At 34.8% G+C, this 4207-nt stretch overlaps 1 pseudogene; it reads right to left on the bottom strand.

The window, feature by feature from the left end:
• Window positions 1-1684: 1684 nt before the first annotated feature.
• Window positions 1685-1803, bottom strand: LOC111739943 (annotated as a pseudogene).
• Between the last annotated feature and the right edge of the window lie 2404 nt (window positions 1804-4207).

Genomic DNA, 4207 nt, shown 5'->3' with positions numbered 1-4207 from the left:
TTTCCCTATAGATAACATAGGTTTTTAGAAAAAGAAATAGCATTCAATTATGGTCTAATGGTATTAGACACAAAAGAAAAGATTCTAATTATAATTGTTTCTACTTAGTGTCCTATGCATTTATTGCTAACAAATCTATGGAGCTTCCAAGACTACTTGAATTGCTCCCAGAAAATATCTGAACTAAATTTGTTTTGGATTTTATAGCATGGGCAATAATGTTGCAATTTGGTTGAATGTAAAAGGTATATAATAATGAAGTAGATGAATTTTGCTTCTGGAGACTCCAGCCACCCATTTCCTTCTCCCTATCCCCATTTTTCTCTATTACTAGGTTCCTCCTCTCTCTAACTTTAAGTTTCTAATATCTTTTCATTTTCTATCTTTCTCTTTCCTGTGACTTTTAGTTCTCTTTGACAAGAACTTGTTCAAATTAATATGTAACCCTTTAAAAAAAGAAAAAAAATGTAACCTTTCATAAATATAAGTGGATTTTAAGCCTCAGTTCTAACTATAGAGTACAAAATCCTGAAATTCTTTTGAAAGTATTTATGTTTCACTAAGTTTCTGAAATTGTTCCACCAAAGCCAGTCCTGAAGGCAAACCAGTTTTAATTATTTCTTGCATTTGTTGGTGGTCCCACCCAGCACAGTTCAACAAACCCGGGAAGTCATTCTGGTTGAACTTGATTATTTGATTCTCACTAATGGCAGTTGAAAGGCTTGTATTTTTCTATGACTGACCTAGGCTAGACTTTTTTTTCCCCTTGACTCATCTTCCTCATCCTCTTTTTAGATTGGGATGCCAGACTCCAAACATCATTTCTGAGGTATTGATTTCTCTACAATATGCCATACCTATAGAAAGAAGCATGCTAATTCTCCTCCTATTGACCATCAATAGATTTGTGGCCCATAATTGCTGTGACCTTGAGGTATTTTGTATAAGACATCTAAATGTTCTATTATTCCAAGTCCCTGCTCTTGTCAAGGTCTCCTTACATAATGAGGGAATAGCAGGGAATTGGATGGGGACATGGAGGTACGCAGGAAGCCTTGATTTGGAACTATGGGGCCGTAATGGCATATCATTGGAGAGCTGGGTTTGAGATATTTATCTGTTCGTGTATATGACTATGTGTATGTTATGAAGTTCTCTTACACGCAGTTTTTCTTGATGCCCAGGCTGGATTAAATGCCTTTTTTTGGTGGGGAAGTGGGGTACAGAGTGCACACTTAAGCCAGTAGTTTACATTTCACAGGCCTCACCTATCTGTATTATCTGAGCTCTTTGAGTACAAAAGGCTGTGTTCTCTTTACCTTTGCATATGACTAGTAGCTGGCTTAGGTTTCCCTATACGTTAGTGAACTGAACTGTTGAAATGGCTATATGACGTCTGGGAAGCTGCTGGTTATCAATAACGATTATAGAAACTAGACAACATACAAAGAACTGAAATGCTGTGAGAAATTGGTTTAGCAATGTTTTCTTATTCATGCTTTGTTTTTATAAAGCAATTTAGAATGGTGAAATATTAGAAATAAGCTAAATATTAAACATGCTATAGTGTATAAACCAAAGTAATTTATTTTAAAAAAAATTTTTTAAGCAAGGCAACCCGTGGTTGACCTCACAGATCGCAAGGACCTTGTCAGCTTACAATTCCTTATTTTTTTATTTTTTACGCCTACAACACCTGGTCTTCCTAGGTGGTTTCCCATCTGAGTACTCATCAAGTCCGACCCTGCTTAGCTTCCAAGATCAGATGGGATCAGGCTTGTTCAGGGTAGCATGGCTGTAGACTAAACCAAATTAATTTAATGCGACTATTTTTATCATGTCTACCATGCTTAGTGCATAGAGTTAACAAAAAAGAGAAATATTATACCTATAACTAATATAATGCTGTATGTCAATTATACCTCAATAAAAAAGAAAAAATATTATAATACCAATTTATCTGAATGTTGTGACTACATAAAAACATAAGAATGTTGAGATGTTGAGATGTTGAGAAATCTTAAAACAATTTTTTCCAAATTATCTAAATGCCTTACTAGTATTTTATAAATAAGAGAAATGCTTAAAATCATTTTGTACAGCACAATCATAAACATTGATTTTAAATGTTAGTTTTGTCATAAGTTTGATTTCATTATGGCTATGTTTCTAGTCCTTACTGTTGTGCATGCAGCATGGTTATCTGCTTATAATTTAAAAGCATAGTTACTGGTTAATATAATAGGTTAATATTTATTTACTTGGACATACTGTAGGAGATTGGCTACTGACATCAATTTCACCTGACATGAATATAACTGTGATTTATGGAGGACTTCTCTTTATGAAATAGCAGTATTGCATGTTAAGCGCTCAGGCTCCAGAATTACATAGACCTAGGTTTAAATCCTACATTGCTATTTATAAACTATATGACCTTGGGAAACATCACTTTTCTGAGCCTACTTTATTTATTTTTTTAATTTGTAAAATAGGATTAACAACAGTACCAGCTTTATGGTTTTGTTGTGTGTGTGTGTGGCGGGGGGATTAAATAAAACAATACATCTGAAGGACTTAGCACAGATAAAAAAGTACATGTGATCTATGATGATGCATGGAGATGATTGCATAGACAAAACTCAGTTATATAAAATAATGAGAGAAGCATGTAGCAAGAAATGCTATATGCCCCTCAATATTCATTTCTCCTTAGTTTTTAGCTGGCACAAACTGTTAAAAATTTCCCACTCTCCTTTGCACATAAGACAGTCTCTTTAAGTGGAGAGAGGTATAAGAGTATTTTTTATTTTCTTTCTTGTACTGATTTGAAACACATGTGTGATGCCTGGAGCTCTACCTTCCATATTTGGCTGTTAGGTTGAGGGCCACACTTGGAAATAATGGCATGAAGATATAGAAGCAATGTGGATTTCTGACTGCAATCAGCAGCCACACCAACCCATACCTAGAGGAAGAAATAAACTTTTAGATTTTTTAAGCCTCTATTAGTTTGTTTTTTTTCCTTTTTTCTTTTTCTCTCTTTTTTTGTTTTTTGTTTTTTTTTTGGTTTTTTTTTGTTTGTGCATTTGAATGAAATCACAGTACATATTGCTCTTTAAATCAAAAAGCAGATTTTATTTTACTACAACTTTTCTAAAAGCTCCAGAAACATCTTTGTATTAGAAACATAAATTGACCAAAGGAGAAGGGCTAAAATCAGGGCATAGGTGATATTGAATAAGCTGGAAACAATGAATGTTCTAGGAAAGTAAGTTCATTTCTAATGATATGATGGCAGAGTCCTTCTTCAGGTAAAACTGGAGAGAGGAGAAGAAAGGAGGGGAAAACCCACACAGAGTGAAGAGGTAGCCACAGGTTAGACGAGTTTTGGCAAGAACACTCTGTAAAGTATATGTCTAGTTAAGGGTCTAAGTGTGATTGCATGCGTTTCTTTCCTTCCTTCCATGATGTGTTTGCCTTTATTTCTGGGGCTTAAGCGAAAGGCCTGGTGGGTATGTATTATTAGGCTCTGATAAAATAGGATGGCTCCTATTTATTTTTCTTTCTGTTTACAGACTTTTTGCAGCAACAGCTTACGGTATTGAGAAAAGGCATATTTCTGGTTTTTTTTTTTTTTTCAACTATCTTTAAGTTGGGGTAGATGAGCTGCCGTAGGCAGCATAATGCAGGCATTGCCACTAAGCGTGAACTGGCTGTCAACTGGAATCTGGTTATTATGAAAATCAATTCCACTGAAAGATCAGAAAAGCTTTAAAATTGAAAGACAATTGGAGGATTATTATAAAATACTGGGTTTTATTTGTTTGGAAATTGAGTGTTGGGACTGAGGGATGTGGAAAATACACCAGCTCTCTTGTTTTTTTCTTGCCCTCGTTTTGTTTAGTTTTCTTCTTTTAAACACATAATTAGGCTGAGGATTTAAACAGAGCAAAAGTGAAAACTAGCTGCAATACTGGGTTCTTCTATCCTTTCTTTCTAGGTAGGTAAATCTGCCTACCTAGGCTGCAATGGATAAGTCATAGTTTGGGTTTCCTTTCTAGCTATTGTGTAGATCAATAGAGTAATTTACAGCTTCTGGGAAACAATACGTACAATAAAAACAAGGCAATATGTTTTTTCTCTTCGACATCCCCTCCTTCCACCCTTCAAAAAAATTCCTATACATGTAGAAATGATATCTATT

The sequence above is a fragment of the Pteropus vampyrus genome, unplaced genomic scaffold, assembly GCF_000151845.1.
Source record: "Pteropus vampyrus isolate Shadow unplaced genomic scaffold, Pvam_2.0 Scaffold55, whole genome shotgun sequence".
Taxonomy (NCBI): domain Eukaryota; kingdom Metazoa; phylum Chordata; class Mammalia; order Chiroptera; family Pteropodidae; genus Pteropus; species Pteropus vampyrus.
The sequence above is the reverse complement of the archived record's forward strand: the minus strand, read 5'-3'. Positions and strand labels throughout refer to the sequence as shown.